Consider the following 21,200-nt stretch of genomic DNA (forward strand, 5'->3'; position numbering starts at 1 on the left):
CCACTGAACTACAATTCCTAATTTATTGTACAAATTGTTTCATTAAAATAGATTTTAATTTCGCACATCCGAAATTAACTTTTTTCTACATACCAGTACTTAAAAACCATAATGTAATTGCAGGATCTCGTATTTTAGTTCCAGTGAAACATCAACAGATGCGAACAGTTCCTGGAACTTTCATGGTATTGGCGCATATACTTTTTGAGGAAAGACTTCCAATAACGAAAAAAAATGTAAAACGGAGAAAATGAGTTTCAAATATTTTCTTCAAATACTTGTACGCGTAATAAGCTTACCTCAATTTTAAAATCCTCCATACTGATGCTGCTCATTCTCCAGGATTCTCTTCTGTCGTCTTCGAATCTGCCTGGCCTGTACGTGCAGGTAGGACACTGACCTGACACTGCTCTAGTCGATTGTGTAAAATGCTTTTGTTGTAAACACACCAGGATCTACACCAACTCTTTCAGCACTTCTATTCTGCCATTATTTCCGTTATTGTAACATAAAACTGCATCATAGACATTTGAGTACTTCAAGTCCACAGAATGTTCTTTTTGAGCATCTAATCCAAATAAAATTACTGAGGCTTTCATTTGGATTTTGCGTCTTTCCGCGAAGACACTTCCTCAATAAATCAGAGTTTGCAAGAAACCTGAATATGGGCTTAATTTCATTCATGACAGGTTCTGGCAATCAGTGTTTATGTGGAAATGTCTCATTTGTGTTGTTGAACTTACATCAATCGTCTTTCGGACACATATTGTGCATTCCTGTTTGGTCAGTGGACAGTCTGTGGAAAAAAATTACACACAGAGCCCCCTCCTTAATCTCTCTAAACTATGTGTATTTTTCCTGATTGCTCTCCCATAAAATTACTGAACAGAACCAATTTTTTTTCAGAGTTAGCCTGTCTTTTCCTCCTAGTGGTTTTCCATCCTCAAGCACTTCATCTTTCTTCTCTTTCAGCAGGCAACGAAGCCTACCACCAAGCCTCTTTTGGATGTTGCCAACACATAACAACCTTTCTATTGTTGTATTCTACGAATTTTCATCTGTTACAGCTGTGAACGAAGAGGAGTCCCCATCACCAAGGTATTAATACATCTAACACCATACTGGTCCTCAGATATGGAGAATATCCATGCCACCATTTGAGCCACTATAATTTCTAGAGCATGCTACTGCATGCTTTTCTTGCCACAGTTTCTCACTGTCTTCATTGATGAACATTTTCCTTGTTGCACACTGGCGGCAGGATTTACACATAATTTCTACATCTAAAACTTTACCTGAGTCAATACCAATAACAGATGCAACTCCATACAGAGGTGTGTGACACCTTTTCATCCAGGTCCCATATATAGACACCCATAGGTCAGTAACATTTGTAGGAGATGTACTGTGTTTGGTTTATTTCGACTAATTCCTCCACTGCTTTCTTCACAAAAACTTTGTCTTCTGGCATACAGCATCAAAATTTCTTTATTTTTCTCAAAACTTGTAGAAGGTGGAGGCATGTTGAGAAAACCACACAATAAATTACCTCCTTCCCTCCCCTGTCCAAGGCATCTCAGAGCATATACTAAGCTAAATTCGCTTTCATAGGTAAGAGTGACAGCTTTTTTGGTGGAGGAAAATGAAAATTTCGTAGCCACACGAATTACAAATTAATTTAAAATCGCAAGCTATTCCCACTCTTGTTTCTTCAACAACAATCACGCATTCCGTATTTTTATAGCTAACACACGTACATGAAATCTTTATAGCCTGGCACAGAAGCTCTAAATCAATAAGTCTGAATCCAGTGGAATCCATATCGACATCATTCACGCACCTCTACAATTCTCCTGTCCCAAGTTACGATGCTGAAGCTGGGAGCTTATGTTCTTTGTTTGGAGTAACTTCCTCTTTTTGTGATGGTAAACCTATTTCCATGAAACCTCCGTTTTCTAAACACACTTTTTCCACCACCCATTATGCATAAATCTTGACTTACAAGTAAAGGTTTGCGTATTCAACTTTCCACCTACTAATATGTGTTAGTAATGTCAAAACGTAAGAAAACCACACGCAAGAAAGTTTTCAGGCAAAGATATAGATATCAGCCAGAGATATAGAGGTCAGCCAAAGATATGGAAAGAAAATAGCCTTCACACTGGCAAAAATTCCGCTGAAGAAAGCAGTTTCCCAAATGTTGGAAAAGGTGGGAGTGGCCACCGGTGCAGAGTTTAAGAATTTAAAGGCATTTCTAAAGCTGCTATCACGATAAAATTAACACACAACATAGATTAAACTGTTTAGATAAAAAAAATAGTATTTTTGACAAATCGATTTTTTGGACCAAACTCCAATATACCTCCACTTAATTAAAATTACGAAATAGAATACAGACGAACCTTCAATGATAACAGCTTTTGTTAAGCGAAATTACCAAACAGAAAACAGGGAGTCCTTCTTTAGTCACAGCATCAATTAAATGAAATCGCCAAATAGAAAACAAGCAGGCCTTCTTTAATAACAGCTTCAGTTAAATAAAATTACCAAACAGAAAGTAGACAGGCCTTCAGTGACAACAGCTTTAGTTAAGTACACAAGAGTTCGAATTGCCTCCTCAGAAAGGAAGCACCAGAAGGCTTAAATGCAAGGAGTACAAGAGTACTCCAAATAGAAAGGCCAAGAAAAGTTACAATGAGAGGACCGGCTTTCCAAGGCCGTTTTCGTTGGGTACAGACTGTCAAAAGAAATATTAACACATCAAGGTTAATTTCGTGAAAGCAACAATAACCAGCCACACGGTATGCCCCGCGTCACTGCAAGATACCGCCTCTACAACGACGGCGAAACGACCGAAAAAAAACTAGGGTGCCAAATCCAATTACAGATCCTCAGCAATTGATTATTTTGGGACACAGGCAGCTCCTAATCCAGTATAATTAACATAGAATGAGATGCCCGAAAGTATCTCGAAACTGCCTTCCGACCGTATTTCCAGAGAAAGTTACTTATTGGGTGAAGACGTTTGGTAAGGGTGTCGGCTGAAACCGAACCATGTAGGTAGTGGGGGGTGGGGGTTGGGCACGTTGTCTCTCCGGCTCAGGAAACACCATCGACTCACACAGTTTTAGATACTTTGTTAACAAACAACCAAAGCCAGCATCGAATCAGGAAAGGCAAAAAACAGCCACAATTCAAGCAACCAACTGATGGTGCTATAGATCAGCTAAGGAATCGTAATAATCGCAAATAGACCTATGGGTATCAGTAAGCAGATAACGGTTAAGATCTCAAAGAACCATAACAACACAAGTTCACAAATCGAAATTGAAACTTTAGGGTTGCAAAGTGGGCCCAGAATTCAGCACAATGAAACTGGCTTCGACTATCTCATCGGTGTGCCACGTCGCAGAGCTGGCTGGACAGGCTACGCCTGAAGACGGCAATTAAGTCAGCCACGGATTCAAATCGACCCAGAAATACGCCCAGCAACCACACGCCGGAGTCCATGCCCAAGACTCTTGCGAAAGTGCTCGCCCTACACGCGGGGCGGACTTCTCACACTGCCCTCTTCGTTCCGTTACCACTTCCCAACTCGCCACGCCACAACGCCACTGGCCCCATCAGCAACCACGAGAAAACATCTTAGTGGCCTCAAACCAGAGGGACATCACACTACAGATCGAGCTAGTGGCACCAGGAATTCGAAAGGCGACGCCAGCAACCCCACCACGGCTCAAAGTATTTGTTTGATACTATATAAGATTTGATATGGACATCCACAACTTATTTTGTAACAAAACTGTACAAGTTTTCTGTTAAAACCGTCTGGAAGTAAGAAAGTAGACTGTTTTGCTCTGCTAAGAATATGTGTGGCTTTAATTATGATTGTAGAGGTTTTCAACCAGTTGAAAAATTTTTTCACCCATAAATATTACATCTCGTTACATATATTTTAAATGAAAATTGTGTATACTAGAATTTACTGTCTTGATTTCTACCTCACGGTCGGTCTTCGCAGAAAACAGAGAAGTTTTGTTTATGGCTTCTTAGCTTATGATTTGAATACTCCTACAGATCGGAATTTGCAATAACAGGAAACAAGGCTTAAGATCAGGGAGATGGGGAGGAGTATGTTGGCAGAGAAGGGTAGTAAGAGTAAATGGACGTAGAAAGGAGGAAGAAGGATACGGACTGTGGGAGGATGAGGAGGGGATGGAGAGAGAAGGAGGAGGTGGAGATGGACAAGGAGAGGGTGGATGATAAGGAGATGTACAGAGAGAGGGTGAAGGATGAGGTGATGGACAGAGAGACGATGGAGAACGAAGAAATGGACAGAGAGAGAGAGGGTGAAGGATGAGGAGATGGACAGAGAGAGGGTGGACGATGAGGAGATGGACAGAGAGAGGGTGGACGATGAGGAAATTGACAGAGAGAGGGTGGTGGATGAGGAGTGGACAGAGGGGGGGAGGAGAAGATGGACAGAGAGAGGCAGGAGAAGAAAATGAGGACATAGGTCCAGTTCCCTTACATATTTAACATGTACGACGTGTTGTCCGGTTCAATAGTATCTATTATAAACTTTACTCTCAGGGAGACGTCTTTGAATGTATCCATTGTACGAAAGTGAATTATGAACAATAACTAACTGACTCAAGATGAGAACAAAAGCTTATGAAAGATGGTGTTACAAAGAATATGATTCAGAAGGTCAATTATCTAATGAGCAAGTAGTGGACGTGGATCGATCGAACTGGGAAGGAAAGGTCTTGTGGAAATATTAATTTCAAATGTGACGCCAAGGTAATGTATATCAATTTGTTGTCGAGTGATGGGTAAGATAGAACAAGTGGAAAAATCCTTTTGTTAATCATTTTTGAAAAAATAGTTATTTCATGTTCACCGCATGGAATGTCCGACCCGTCACCCAGCTTCGCATTCCGAGGAATACAGTACCCAGGAAATACGTTCATGCGTTGGAGGCAGTGAACAATGGTCCAAGCAGCACGACATCCAGGAATAACCATTGTTTGCTAAAAAAACAGTCGTTGTATTGTATTCATTCAGGACTGACCGATGTATATTTGCGCCAGAGCTATTGCTGTTACCACTGACATTTTTTAAAAGACTGTTAGGAAGTTATTTGTTTGAGGCGGAGTGGCTGTAATATTATTTGAATACCATATTGTGTTTCCAGTACAGTGACCTGTGGTTCAATTTACAGAGCAAATTCATATAACAATGTGGTTATTTATTTTCGGTAGCTTTTTGTGATACGCAGTTTTTAAATGGCTCCGTAAATCTGAGGCCAATATTTGCTTTCCGTTTTTAGCATTGATGTTCAATTGTTTGGTTAGCGGCGCCCGTAACAGCGGAGGTTTTTAATGCACTCTGATGCGTAACCTAGGGCCCCAGTCTTGATTTTTTTTCGTTCATTGTAATCGATGTTTTTAGCATACAAAAAACGTTCCATGATTCTTTTTGTTATATTTTCCTATTGCCGTACAACCTTAAATAGACAACTGAAATGTCAGAGAGGCAGGAAATCAAATGCACATATAAAAAAAAATATAATAAACAAATACACCTGAAAATGAGAATAAATACCCCGAACGCATTGTGCTAAGCATGAAAAAATAAGTAACTTAAGAAGTTTTTCATTATCACTTTTAGGAAAGGTAGCTGCCACAAACTTTTCGAAACGAAGGAATTTGTTCATGGGAAACATCCTGTGTTTGGTGATGGAGGGAAGGAGAGCAGGTAAAAATTTTAGAGGAGAACTACGAGAAGATTACAGAAAGCTTGTTCAAATGGATGTACACTAGCTGATCCGTAACTGCTATGTAAGGCGGAGTTGACTACGACATGTCACTAGAGGCTGACGTAGCTGTTAACTACAAGACGGGAAGCATTGTGTTGTCAGTAGAGGATCAATAACAACAGAATTGGTCAGGCAACGAGATCTCAGTTACTTAGAAAGTGGGCAAGTCACTGGAGACCTCATGAGTAACAAATCCATCAGCGGTAATTCAACTCTCCTGAAAATACCCACATCGATTGCTGGTGATGTGACTGTGAAGTGGTAATGCGAAGGAACAACAGCAACTAAACCCACGCCAGGCACACCTCACATGCAGGCGAGTAGGGACCTGCCGGCCGGGGTGACCGAGCGATTCTAGGCGGTACAGTCTGGAACCGCGCGACCGTTGTGGTCGCAGGTTCGAATCCTGCCTCGGGCATGGACGTGTGTGATGTACTTAGGTTAGTTAGGTTTAATTAGTTCTAAGTTCTAGGGAACTGATGACCTCAGAGTTAAGTCCCATAGTGCTCAGAGCCATTTTTCGAGTAGGGACCATCGTGCACTGTGGAGGGTGACGGTAAAAAATCGGATGAAATCGGTGGAAGGAATCACTCGAGGGATCCAAAGTGCTGCTAGCAATGCAGCTAGCACAAGGACTGCGCGCAGAGAGTTAAAAAGAATGGGGTACAACTCTCGAATGGTTCTTCGTACATATTTCTGTAGTCAATGGTAAATTGCGGTTGAGATGGTGTAAAAAGCGACGTCACAAGGCAGCGGATCACTGGAAAGGAGTGATATGGAGAGATGAATCACGCAGTACCCCCTGGTAATCCAATGGAAGGATTTGAGTTTGGTGAATGCCTGGAGAACACTACTTGTATCACGTACAGCGCCAACAGCTACGATGGAGGTTGTGTTATGGTATAGGGAATGTTTATCGTGGTTCTCATGTAGTCCTCTTATTACGGATTAAGTGAAGACCTGTTTGGGTGTGCTCATTGTTTGCATCAGCATGACAACACACACTGCCGGAAACCGGCATCTGCAAGGCAGTGGTCGCGGACAATAACAATCATGAAATGAACTAATCTGCCCAGAGAAATAACGTGAACTCACCCGCCCACGTTGGAGTGAGTTAGAACCTAGACTTGACGACAGACACCAACGTCCAACATCACTACCGTCTCTCGTTTTGGATCTTGAGAAAACGCGGGCTGCCATTATGTACATTCAGACACCTAATTGATGGTGTCGTCGGCAGAGTTCAAGCCGTCATAAAGGCGATGCGAGGACGCACCGCCTATTAGTGTTCTGTAATTGGTGTGTGGGTATGTTTGATCAGCTGTAGTAGTCTCGCATCGCGGCGTTGGTCTCATCAGTTGGCCGACGGTGTGGCCTGTGTGAAACAGTCAGGAAATTGACGACAATGTACACTGAGATACGCTAAGCTACTTTTTGATGGTGTGAGAGGGAGAAATTCTCCTTGGATGCTAATCAAAGGCGCTTTTCGAATGGCGAGGAAAAGTTTTTGGCTTCATAGGAAGTGAATAAGGTTGCAAACACTTAAAGGTACAATTTAAGAACATTTTACATCCCAGTACCCAACCTTGGTCGCAAAGTGGTCTTACAGTGGCTTTGTGCCATTACACACCAAAAATTACATCCTACCACTCTATTACCAAACAAATACTCTAACCACATCAGGAAACAAATGTGAGAAAGCATTTGTTCTTCATTGTATTCTGACGCACAGAAAATAGTAATTGACTCATGCCATGAGACCCTTCTTTTACTCTAGATGGCAAGTGTAAGAAAGCATTTGTTCTTCTACATATTCTGACCCACAGAAAATACTGGTTATTATTTGTTGCGACTGAGACAGTTAAATACCATGTTCACACTAGGAGACCAGGATTAGACAGCATTTGTGCCTATGTATATTACGATATACAGAAAATACCAACTATTACTCGTTCCTGATACTAGAGACTAAATCTAGAGAACTTGTTCTTTACTAATACGCAGAATGAAAACAATAATTTTAACTAAACTCCGTCCGAACAGGCCTTGAAAGATCCAACGGTACCGAATGACCACCGTGTCATCCTCAGCTAATTGACGTCACTGGATGCGGATATTGAAGGGTACCTGATCAGTGCAACGTTCTCCCTGCCGTTTTCAGTTTTCATGACCTGGGTACAGTCTCCTCGTAGCTTTTATTGCAGTGGTATCGAAGTGGTATCGAAGCTCCGAGGCTTGGTTGTGAAACTGCTCACCCTCGGTAATGGCTGTCATTCAAACTGATTTGGTGCTGGGCGCTTATGGCTTGTATACTGATTTTTTAGGGAGCTCTGGAAGACTTTCTCTAGCAGTGTTTCTTTCCCCTGCTGCAACGGAAAGTCTTCCTAATGAACGAAAGCTTTCCAGAACCTCCTAGAAAACTCTCAGTCTGGAATCGTCCAACGTCCGTTTCAGTGGTTCTCAAACGTGGCAGCCCTGCCAGTAGTTCCGTGTTTTGTCTCAGCTCTATGCCCATGATTATCCTTACTGAATACAGACTTCTCATCTCGCCAACAGTGACTGTGACGTACCACTTTAGCCTTGGTATGGGAACACTGCAGTGTTTGTTCCACTCGTCACTGGCCATATGTTACGTGCATCATGCCTTCTCAACACCATGTTTTCTTACTTTTCTTGATATTAAAATTAGTAAAGTTTCCTATCGTGTCGTAGCAGTCTTTACACTTCTTACGTTAATGACGTTGGGTAACCATATCAGTTTTTACAGCCGTTGACAGCCGTGACATCTCTTATATCAATAAGATTTGACAGATCTGACGCCAGTTTCATTAACAAAAATTGGCAGCGATTACATCTGCCCCTAAAGCAATTGATGAACAATTACACTGTGTGTCATTAATACTTTTAAATTTACAAACACATTTGTTTTCGTTTCATATGCTGCGCCTTATAATCTAATAATAATATAATGATTTCCATATTTCTTTTCCACCTTCTATTCTTTAACAATACTACATTTTCTTCTTCATGAGTATGTCTCTCATAAACGACAGCGTTATCTGTAGTCGCCAGTCCAGTAGATTAGGGTATATTAACCACAGTAGCCTTAGGACATATTGACTGCTAACAATTTCCAGCACCAAAACAGCCTGCAACAAACTTACATAGGCTCTGCAAGCAATAGAAACCTATATTTATCACTTTTGCAAGATTAAGCCTATATATGTTTACATTTCGACTCTTTTCTCATGATCCATCTCCCATTGCACTTTATCAGTCAGATGCTCCACCTCTTCCAATCCTCTTCCAGCTAAGTTTTCTAACCTAGTCACTACATCGCATCACCCTCCTCACACCACTGGGATCAATAAGCCCCCATAACCGCATTTGAAATGTATCTCTCCCTTCTTTTCAAACCTATTATTTTCCAAATACCTCCATGTGTGTTAACTGTATCCAGTGATATTTCGTTCAGTTTTATATGTATTATATTGAAATTTACTCATAGTTTTTTGCACTTAGTGCGACTTTTAGTTTCTTGAATGTGACAAATGTGAAAATAGAATAATGACCGTTACATTGAACAGTTCTAATGTATGTTTCTATGTTACTCCATTAAAATATTGGCAAAATATCCTATGTAAATTAATTGGAGTCCATATGACCCTAGTGGTACTCACAAACAGTGAAAAAAAGAGGAAATCCTGGTGTTAAAACAGTTAGTGGTTAATTCTAATGGTGCTTCTAAGATGTTTAACTTTTTGTCCAGTTCTTCACAACAATAGGTTTCCATTGTAATACTAGGGGCTATGTAACTTCTGGTGACGCATATATTGAAGAACAAATGTTTCTTGGACTTGCCTTCTAAAGTGAATAAGGTGTCTCACTGCATAAGGCACAATGAGTAATTATTACTCTTTTCTGTGCGTCAAAATATTGTGAAGAACGAATGCTGTCTCATGTTTGTCGCCTGACGCGGCTAGAGCGATTTATTGGCATTGTAGGAACGAACTGCAAGCAGAGCAATTGTCTCTGAACTCAGAAGGCGGTAGTTGCTGGAAGGGACTAATACGATTTTATAGAGTGGTAGTATGTAATGGTTGATGCGTAATGGCATGAAGCCACTGTAAGACAACTTTCCGAATAAGATTAAACTTCTGGGATGTAAAACTTCTTAAACTGTATCTTTGAATGTTTGCACCCTATTCACTTCCTAAGAAGCCAAGAAATTCTCCTCACCATTCCAAAATCACTTGTGATAAACATCCTAGGAGAATTACTCCCTCTCTCTCTATCAAAAAGTAGCTTAACAGATCTCAGCCCACATTGTCGTCAATTTCCTTATTGCACCACACGGGGTACACCTTCGTCCAAATGTGGTGATAAGACCTGTGCCGGAACGCGACACTACTGCAACTGATCGAAAGTAGCTGCACGCCAATTACACGGTGTGCCCATCCATCGCCTTTGTGATGGATTCAATTCTGCTGCGGCTTCAATGAGGTGTCTGAATGTATTTGGTGGGATGGCGACCCGATTTTACTCAAGACCCAAAAACAGGGGGGGGTAGTGATGTTGGACGTTGGTGTCTGACATGAAGTCGCTGCTCCAGCTCACTCTAAGGTGTGCAGGTGGGTTTAGATCATTTCTCTGTGCAGGCCACAACATTTCAGGAATGTTATTGTCCACAAACCACTGCATCAAACATACTCCATTATGACGTGGTGTGTTGTCACACTGATGCAAACAATGCGTGTCCCCAAACAGTTCCTAAATTGTGTGTTGAACACACTGGTGTAAAACGAGTTCACATCTTTCTCATTTGGTGTCTCTTAAGGGTAATAAAGGGACAACATTAGAACCACGATAAACATCCCCCATACCACAACTCAACCTCCTCCATGCTCCACTGTTGGCGGTACACATGATAGGCGGTAACATTCTCCAGGCATTCACCAAACCCAGATCCTTCCTCCGGATGGCCGAGAGGTTATTGCGTGATTCGTCACCCCACATCACTTGTTTCCAGTCATAGACTGCCCAGTGATGTCGCTCTTGCACAACTTCAACCACCGCTTAGCACTGACTGCAGAAATACGTGATTCATGAAGAACTTTTCGACAGTTGTTGCCCATTCTCTTTAACTCCCTGCGCACATTCATTGTGCTAGCTGTATTTCTGGTAGCACTTTGGAACTCGAGTGATTCTGTCCACTGATTTTATGCAGTTTTTAGTAATCCTCATCAGTGCACTACGGTCTCTACTCACTTGTTTGTGAGGTGTGCCTGGTGCGAGTTTAGTTGTGGTTGTTCCTTCGCATTTCCACTTCACCATTACATCACCAACCATCGATATGGGCAGCATTAGGAAGGCTGATGAATTTGTTACTCATGCGGTATCCAGTGACTAGTCCACTCTATAAATCACTGGGGCCTCCTGTCCGACCAATTCTGGTGTCATTGCTCCTCTACTGACAACACAATGCTCCTCATCGAAAAATTTGTGGCGGTTCCATTTCCTAAAAGTGGTAATTTAAATAACGGAAAACTTCTACAGTTATTTATTTTTTCATGCTTATCGCAACACGAATTCCGGATATTTATTCTCATTTTCAAGTGCATCTGTTTACATAATTTTCTTTGTATATGCCTCTGTTGGATCCCAGTTGCCTTTTTGAGGTTATACTGCAATCGCAAAATAGAATAAAATGGATCTTGTAATTTTTTTAATATGCAAAAATCATCGATTACGATGAACGAAAAAAATTCATTGGTCTGTTTTATTTTAATCGTGTCGATGTACCCTGACGATAGATAACCTTCGGAGTATGCATAGAATGTTAACAATCCCACGCCTTGTAGGTGAATATTCTTGGAAGCCTGTTCTTGACACAAACTCGCGATACGTACTTCCTTCGGTTTATGTATAGCGATTACTTACTACTTAGATACGTCCACATTTTTTATTCTATGACAGTTAACTCAACAGCGCACATTTTTGGAATGCCTCTGCTTTGTAGCAATTGGGCATCAAAAGGTTTGTTTACATATCTTCATTCCTTAACAACTTCTTTGCATTTTCTAGCTGATCTGTTGTGAGATTAGTATACAACCTCTTACAGTTATCTAATAATATATAGTCTGTTTCTGGTTGTGCATAAATTTATATCCCTTTATCACGTCTTGTTTCGGTGGGGAGTGGCAACATACTACATAAACTGAACACTTTGTTTTCTACTAGTGGAATGTTAATGACAAATTCTAATACACTATCGATTATCCATAAGAAATCTAAATCCATTGCTTTTAGAAGCATATATCCACATGCTTCTGATAAGGGTACGAGGAATATTAGGCTTCTAAGATAATCTTGAATTAATCTCAAATATTTTCCTCTGTGGACTGGATTCACAATATGTAGGGCTGGTTCCCTTTTCTTGTGCGCACGATGCCACTTACTAACTGCTCATATTCAGTACTTAATTCCCTAAATAGTGCGACTAATTGTGTCACCTATTCATTGGTAGTAATGAACTAATAGACATCTATTCTCTGAATTTCTGCATTCGTTGTTTTTCGTGAATACATTCCAATTTATTCATACTATTTCTTAATATAATGTATTGTGTGATTTGGTCACACACTGCTGCCCAACTCGTGATATATTAGGATCAATCTCATTACTTGGAAGGTTACATTTTATTCTACTGATAATTAATTTTCTTTACCCTTCTCTGCGCTGTTGAGCGACCTTGTTTCCCACTCGGGCCACTACAAAAGGGTTTTGTTGTCAAGCGTTGATAGGTTCACCTATGTCAAAGTTTCCCATGTTGCCTTCTCCTTCTGACATTTCTTTAGTTTAACAATAATGCTTAAACCCATTGGCATGTACTTTTGTCTGCTTATTTCTTTTTTTTCATCTGCTTATTTCTATACATTTCAATTACCACACTGGGTATGTCCACTGCAATTACTTCCTGTAGTCCTCGGAACTGCGCCTCTTGCTTCTTAGAATGAGCTCTCCTTAAGGTATTATAATATAAACGAAACTTATTTCCGACCCGAAACATTCCTGGATCCTACGTCTTGTCGTAGTAAACCTTAGCGATTTCATCTGCTTATTTTGCTTTTACTCGTGCTGCTCGACGTACGCAACTGATATGCATGATCATCATAACTGTATCCAACAGTTTTTACCTCGATCTGTAGTATCCTTCCTACGTTTATTTTTCTCTCAAACATTACCTCAAACGGTGTATGCCAACGCCTACCATGAAGTATTGTATTACATACAAAAATACTATATGCTGCCCACAGACTTCAATTACTACGGCAATGTTTTATGAAGGGTCGTAAATAATCCACCAGCGTCCTGCGTGACGTCTCGCGTGCATCATTTGTCTGTAGGTGAAACGCAGTGGTCTGTATATTCCGGGTCCTTGATAATTTAAGTACCCTCTTCAATACTTCACTTAAGATATTCATTCCGTGGCCGGTCAACAGCATTGACGAAATTCCATGCTCAGAACAATTTCCGCTAGAAACTTTTGCGTCACTATATCGGTGTCCCGTCTCCCGATTGGAACAGCTACAGTGAAATTCCTCAGGTAATGTTAGAATGTCAAGATGTGCCGATTGCCGGTTGTTGTTGCATCTAATGGTCCTACGATTTCCACGTTGCATTTTTCAAACAGTATCATTGTGTCCATAAGTAGTAGATGCATCTTTCTCTTGCTCTAAGTGAACTTACCCTTTCACAATTTTCATACTGCCTAACGTATTCTTCACTGTTTCACAATTCTTTATTCAGTCTAAGGTTCCGCGCGGGTTTTATGTCCACGTAACAGGTTATCGTGCATTTCTTTCACGATTTCGTTCTTTTCCTCTGAGTTAATTTTCTCTTATTGGCCTGTACTTCTGTCCTATACAGCGTCAGACCACTTTCGACTTAATGCTTCTAGGATTTATTTTTCGCATTTATACACAGTCATAAGGATAATCTTCTGGTTCCAAGCTTGTAACTGAACCCGACGATTTCCGATGTGACCAGTCCACTATATTTTTATCGAACAGTTTGCATGGACTCCTGCTCTTCCTTCTTTTATATTGGGGACTAATTTTAACTACGAAAATAACAACTGTGTGTTAATTTGTATTAATTTTAGTTGCAACAGTGTTTAAATACTATACAGAATCCAACTAACAACATCTGGCAACCACAGTCGAAATATCTGGCTGTTACATACAAACTGGCAACCCGACGATCTGTTTTTGTGCCCAGGCGGTATGTGGCTCGTCTGCGCTTATGTGCCATAAAAAACCACCACATGTGACACGCTGTTTCCAATAACGCTAACACTTTCACTCACTCAGTTGAGTGTTCGTGTTTAATCTTTCCATTACGATCTCTTTCTTTAAAACTCTTTATGTACTTTTAATTATAATTTATAATTATGGTACACATATTAACAACATTTCACTTCATTGCCTACTTAAGCTGTATATCTGAAAACTTGACTTTATCCCCACTGCAGATATATGTAGTTTGGAGACTTGAAGATTACTGGCATTACCTTATCGTATGATTATCACTCTATGAACAATAGATTTTGGTCGCAAACTTTAATGTAATACATAACACAATGGCCACCATCTTTAAAGGCTGAGAATAACTTAATTACTGAAGTTAATTACCAAAATAATCGTTATATCGAGTAAAGCAGATCATCAACAAGTTATCAAATCGGTTAATTGAAACAGTATTACCTGTTTAAGCCATAACTCAGTTACAATTTGTCCATTTTATTTGGACTGTTGAGCTCCGTGGCCGTGGATAGTGATAGTTTACTATAAAGATACAGCAACCAGCCACTTTTTTAATGCGTTTTATTTATGCCAATACGTTGGTTGTTGGTTGGTTGTTTTTGGGGAAGGAGACCAGACAGCGTGGTCATCGGTCTCATCGGATTAGGGAAGGATGGGGAAGGAAGTCGGCCGTGCCCTTTCAGAGGAACCACCCCGGCATTTGCCTGGAGTGATTTAGGGAAATCACGGAAAACCTAAATCAGGATGGCCGGACGCGGGATTGAACCGCCGTCCTCCCGAATGCGAGTCCAGTGTCTAACCACTGCGCCACCTCGCTCGGTATATGCCAATACGCATTTCGGGTTTGCGCACATCTTCAGCTGGGAAATTACAAGTATCTTCAGTTTCTACAGTCTTACAATCTCGACAGCAGTTTGCGTGCTGCAGCTGGCCTGTGCAAAAGCAACGATTCCAATCATTTACTTTAATTTCGCGAGTTTAAAGTTAGATACTATCAGTTGTTCACTTTACTTACATTCTCCTCTCCTTCTTTTTTCTTAGCTTTTCTTCTTTATTGTAACAACACAAACACTTTTTGTCAAGAAATTTTCCAGAGGCGCACTGCCTTATCCGCCATGTTGTCGACTGACAGTTTTTGTTCACATACAAGCAGTTTATCTATGGACAGAGTTATATTTTACGAAAGTTTTGAGGTTCTAGATAAGCCACTGCTTACTAAACTTTGACTTGGGTGATAGAAGTATTCTAAGTACGATGTATACAATTTCGTTTCTTCTTATTTTTCTTACTTAGGCAGTATTGAAGATAATAAACTAACATAACACATTTATACAAAGCAGTAATTTATACATTTACAATATAACAAAGATAGAATTAAGATTTTTATGTTGTATATTATTACATGCATTTGTTTAGCTTATATTAAATTATGTTATTTCTTGATTGTGCTTAGTAAGTGGTTTGATAAGTAGAGTGTGGAAGTTTTTCAGAAATATTCGGTTTGGTAACTCTGTTTGGTCGTTAAGTATGTCAGAAGGGGATGCCTGTTTATGTGAATAAATTTCGATATCTTCTAGGAGGTTCATCCTTTTCTTTGTTGGCTAGGTGGAGAACTTGCAGGTTAAGGGATATGTCTTTTACTTGATGTTCTTCTTCTGCTACATGTTGGGTAAATGTGGATTTATTTAAGGTTTTTAAACAAAGAGCATCCATGTGTTCTCGAACCCATATGTTAAAGTTTCACCCTGTTTGGCCTATGTATGTTTTTGGACATGAGTTGCAGTTAAGTTTGTATATTCCTACTAAGCACAATCAAGAAATAACATAATTTAATATAAACCCAAGAAATGCATGTAATAATATACAACATAAAAATCTTAATTCTATCTTTGTTATATTGTAAATGTATAAAATACCGCTTTTGTATAAATGTGTTATGTTAGTTTATTATCTTCAATACCGCCTAAGTAAGAAAAATAAGAAGAAACGAAATTGTATGCATCATACTTAGAATACTTCTATCGCCCAAGTCAAAGTTTAGTAAGCAGTAGCTTATCTAGAACCTCAAAACTTTCGTAAAATATAACTCTGTCCATAGATAAGCTGCTTGTATGTGAACAAAAACTGTCAGTCGACAACATGGCGGATAAGGCAGTGCGCCTGTGGAAAATTTCTTGACAAAAAGTGTTTGTGTTGTTACAAAAATGAAGAAAGGCCAAGAAAAAAGAAGGAGAGGAGAATGTAAGTAAAATGAACAACTGATAGTATCTAACTTTAAACTCGCGAAATTAAAGTAAATGATTGGAATCGTTGCTTTTGCACAGGGCAGCTGCAGCATCCAAACTGCTATCGAGATTGTAGCACTGTAGAAACTCAAGATACATGTAATTTGCCAGCTGAAGATGGGTGCAAACCCGAAATGCATATTGGCAAAAATAAAACGCATTTTAAAAGTGGCTGGTCGCTGTATTTTTATAGTAAAATATAACTCAGTTATACTTAAATGTAATTAAAGTTTATTCAAACATTCTCATAAAATTTGGATTTTGATATGACGTTTTAGTTTGTACAAATTTACACCGAAACATTTAGAAATTTATGACAGGAAAATAGGATTAAGTAAGTGACACTAAGAGAGTGAATTTAGGAAAATTTTTGAATATGTGTTCACATTCAAAAGTCGCACAATGTTAAACGAGTTTAATATTCTGAACGTTTCTAACACTATTAAGGTGAGAAAAATTTCTTTGATTTTATTGTTTAATGTCGTGTAGTACACAGAAAGAGTGTTAAGTAAACGACACTAGGAGAATTGACTTAAGATTTTTGAATATGTGCCCATATTCAAAAGTTGCACGAAGTTAAGTGACGGTAACATTCTGAACAGTTCTAAACATAATTAAATTCTCTTGAATTAATTGTTGAATGTGTTGAAGTGGCGTCACAGTATTTCGGTAGGTGGTGGTTTGTCAAGTTTCTAATGCCTCAAAGCTAATGGAATAATATGTGGTGGACCACGTTGCCTGTAGGGAACGTTTTCTTGAAGTTGCCACATCTCAAAACTGTATCTTCCATTACGACCGAAAGTCTTCATTCCCCACCCCATACTTGAGAGAGACGGCTTTGCACCATAAATGTAACAACCACAGCAAATCACATTTCATTCGACACACGACTGGCACTAATACAATTTCATCTCTTCAGAGATGACACAGTTCCATGTACAAACATACTGCTAACCTGTGTTCGACCCCCCACCTCACTCAGCTTGCTTGCCACGTGGCGGTCCTAGATCATCGAAAGAAACGGATCTAAAACCCTTAGTGGTTCCCCACAGTCTGTATGACGTGTTTCGAAACGGTAAAAACACTACAGATTTACAATAAGTATTTTACGCTACGAATCTGTTAGTCTGGCAGGCATCGTTTGCTAATATTGCCGAATCTGTTTCCTTCTGAAAGACATGGAAGACATTTGACGACATATGTGCAGAAGTTTAATCAATTTCATTGAGAATTTCTGAGTCATATTGTGGTATGACATGGCCTACCCTGAAAATTGGTATCAGTCAGACAAAAGATGTTTGCCAATTTTAGCTGAACGTTCAACTTACAGTTTTAACATAACCGTTCGGAATGAAAGTAAACGGTGAGTCATGATTCTGGTTTTTAAAGGCCAACTGCACCTTATTATTTCTTCTATACTCTCTGAGTTTTTCTTTCAGTTACCAGATGACCTTTGAAAGGACACAAAATAAGGGAACATCATCTCTTTGTCTAACACCTATTTGCTCCTCAATACCTTCAGGTATTCAACCGTAGGTTACGTCTTAGTTGTTACCGAATAATGTTTCTTCTTTTGTCATCCATACAAACTCTTCTTTATATAAACCAGAGATGTTATGTCAACAGAGTCGTACGCGGTAATGAAGTCCACAGACACGGTGAGGTGGAGATGAATCTTGCTATTCTGTCTTGGATTACGAACTCAAAATCGCTTCACATGTGACCTTCGCTTCCGAAAGCCACCTACATTTTCTTAGTTGTAAAAATAAAATATAGTTCACATCTAACGCAAACCAATACACTATAATGTACTCTTGTCTTGCTCGCGCAATTCTTTGTATTATACTGCTTATAACCCATTTCGGTTAGAGCATCACCATATGTGTGGGACAAAGGAGTAACAATATGACGTGTGGAACAGACTTTTACAACACAACAATAATTATAGTAATTGTGTTGACAAATATGTTGAGTTATACACCTTATGAATATAATGTATTTAGTCAAACTTGAACATCTTACTTCATATCTGAGGCCAAACTGTCTCTTAGCATGTGGCCCATTGCAAAGTAAAGCTTGAAAGTTGGACATCTATGACTCTACGTGGTGTGCGAGCAGTTTTCGAGGGGAGTTATAAGTGGTCGGACGCATCATGCGATAGACAGAAGCCGCGGTACATGAGAGGTCACAGTCTGCCATGATTGTACTAGCAGCGCCGGAGGACACTTTGGTATTAACTGAGGATTTTTTGGTAATTTGACTTCCCGCTGCATGTAGTTGTAGATTGTTTGCGCACTGGAGGGATTCTGTCAGATTTGTGTAGGGATAAACTCAGTCATATTCATATCTTCCCTGCCGCCATAAATGTGTTTATTGAGTGCAGACATTGTGAAATAAGTAAAAGTCTGTGTTAAGTTTTTTCAGCATTTAAATAATCAGTTTTCTGCATACAGTAAATTAAAGGCTTTTTATTGGTTTCTTTCACTTTTCTTTAGATCGTTTAAGGTTAATTGACCAACCTCTCCTGATCATTCAGTTTCTTTGTATAAAAGTATGACAGTAATTTTTGCAATTAGTCCATGCACTGCACTCTGCACAGATCGCAGTATTGCTTTTTGAAATATTTTAGCATGTTGCTGATTACGCAGTTGCAGTGGCGAGACGAGGAAGTTGTCTGTTGCATACAGGAACAGTGTAGAACAGTTTTTACGAGACGTTAAAAGATATTTTAAAACTTCCAGTCAGATGGTTGAGAATTTATTTTTTATAATTCGTGAGATGAGTAATTTTTTTCTGTTCAAATTTCTGTTCTCAATCAGAATTCTATTGTTGTATGAGGTGGAACACACATGTTTATAAAATCATGACGAACTCGTTTCAAGCTGTTATGCCAGTATGTGTCTGACGTACAATGTTTGTACCGAATATGAGCTCCCATACAATTCTAATATGAAACATTTAACCCTTCCATAATGATTATAATTGCTGCCTAATTTATTACATTATAAAGTACATTACAATTTTACAGTACGAGTTATAGTGCATCCAAAATGTGTAGCTTCAATCACATGATGTTACATTTATGATACATTTTCAAATTAACAAAAACTGCAGTAGATCTATGTGTGTACAACACTATCTTAAAAATGCATTGTGAATGTCGCATAATTTATGTCAAGGTGGACGTTTTTGATGTACGATAACACTGACTCCTAATTAATTATGTGATTTATTATGTAATATATTAGTTTCAGTTGTAGAAGTTTACCAAGGGAGTAATTGTTTAACACTAAATTATATGGGAGGTCCTATTCGATACATGCCTTCCGCTTCAGCACGCGTTTGGACGAATAGCTTACTATCTGATGTTGAATAAGACGTTTAACTTTGACCGTATACTGTGTACCTATAAGGTATGTAAGACAACTTATGCTTCACCACAATTATCCTAAACGTTCATATTTTGTAAAACCATGTTCCCTCAGTTTTGAATATTAGTTCTTTGTAGCTCAAATCTGAAGATGTTGTGAAGTGAAATGCGTTATAAGAAGTATAATGAAAAGGATGTAGCGAGTAAGGCTGGTGAATATTAATGAGTCAAATACATACGAAGTGAAACATTTTCGTAATATAGAACCAGTTAAATTCCAAGTGATTCCAGAACATATTTTAACACCCATAACGTTTGTGGCTGAGATTAGAAAAGACCCAAATATTTAAGATAACAAATGAAGCTCAGGAAGCTCGCTTCATAATATGGACAGGCTATGAACGGCAAATAAACATATATGTGCGGACTGTAATAAATTCGTTCTCTAAACTTTGTATATAAAGTTTAGAGAACGAATTTTTTTACTTCTACCAGGACTTGTACCAGAATCATTTTCTAACATAAGTACGAAGATGATATTATACTCGTATTCAAAGGAGTGGACGAAGTATGGAAACATTAGCCACCGCTTTCAACGCGAAATATAAAGTTCATCAGGGAGCATGAAGAGAATGAGTTGTTTCTTTACGTAAAATTGGCAATTAACAGCGCGAATACCAAACTTGTAGTATCAGAAACCAATGTGCACTGTGATTATTTATGAAATCTCATGTAATTCGGTATCACGTAAAACAATCCTGTTTTCGCACTGTGATACACGGAATATTTATATTAAATATAGCTCACGATGCACGTGAATGGGATTTTAAAATCACAATTCAAGTAATTAAAGGTAACGGTTGTAAGTCAAAACACGTACCCAAGCTTTTTAATTTATTTGTGTCAGCGATAAGTAGCAAACACAACGATCTTTGGTTGCAAGACAAGAAAGGAGAAGTCCGATTCCCTTACATACCACGGATCTTTTAATAAACAGGTTACCAACACGTTTAAAAAAAGCTAATGTACAATTGAGCATTCACACTAATTGTAAGAAGAAATTAGGGCCAATCATTTGACATTACAGAAGCTTCTAACAGTTATAACGGAGTAGACGTTTATAAAGTGAAGGGTGGATCATGTCCAGACTGCTATGTCGGTCAGACAACGTGGAGCATTAAAACTCGTTTCAAGGAACACAATTACGTCTAAAATTCAAGTGTATTAGATCACCATGACAGAGACAACAATCACGTTTTAGCAGTGAAATCCTATAATGTGCATCAAAAAGTACAAATCTGATCACCGTCGAAGAGGTGGAAATATATGCACGTCACAAAGAAGGAGCCAAGGAAGTCATCAATAATAAGAATGACTTAAGCAGAAGCTGGTTATTTTCA

The sequence above is a fragment of the Schistocerca piceifrons genome, chromosome 2 (assembly GCF_021461385.2).
Source record: "Schistocerca piceifrons isolate TAMUIC-IGC-003096 chromosome 2, iqSchPice1.1, whole genome shotgun sequence".
Taxonomy (NCBI): domain Eukaryota; kingdom Metazoa; phylum Arthropoda; class Insecta; order Orthoptera; family Acrididae; genus Schistocerca; species Schistocerca piceifrons.